The following is a 480-nucleotide window of genomic DNA, read 5'->3' as shown; positions in this document are numbered from 1 at the left end:
TGCAGATTTTTCGTTGTTGTTGTTATGCGTTATACAATGCTGAGCGATGTTTTTCCTTTCCTTGAAGCTAGCCATAGAAGTATAAAACTTTCTATAAACTCATTACAATAAGAATCCAGCATACGGTTCATCATCGGCTCGATAAACGTTCGGGAAGTGGCGACTTTTAATGCCGTGATCATGAAGCTTAACAGCAGAGCGTGTTCATCAGATATGCCAGGGGTGACGTAACGCAAGGCGTGAATCGAATCTAAGATTGAAATGGCGTTCTGAATTCTTTTGGTTCCAGATAGAACAAACAAAAATATATAAAAAAAGCATGTCATTGATTGTCATTCAAACCTCAAGAGCGCGTGGAGAAAGTGTTCCGGTTTACATTCGGCAAATCGAAATGAACGGCTAAAATTAACCTATCGTCTGGTTTCATGCGGGAGATCACGTGCGCACGCAAATTTCTTCGTACGGGAATTTTATGAAGTG

Source organism: Dermacentor albipictus, unplaced genomic scaffold, assembly GCF_038994185.2.
Source record: "Dermacentor albipictus isolate Rhodes 1998 colony unplaced genomic scaffold, USDA_Dalb.pri_finalv2 scaffold_263, whole genome shotgun sequence".
Lineage (NCBI taxonomy): Eukaryota > Metazoa > Arthropoda > Arachnida > Ixodida > Ixodidae > Dermacentor > Dermacentor albipictus.
Note: the sequence above shows the minus strand (reverse complement) of the source record.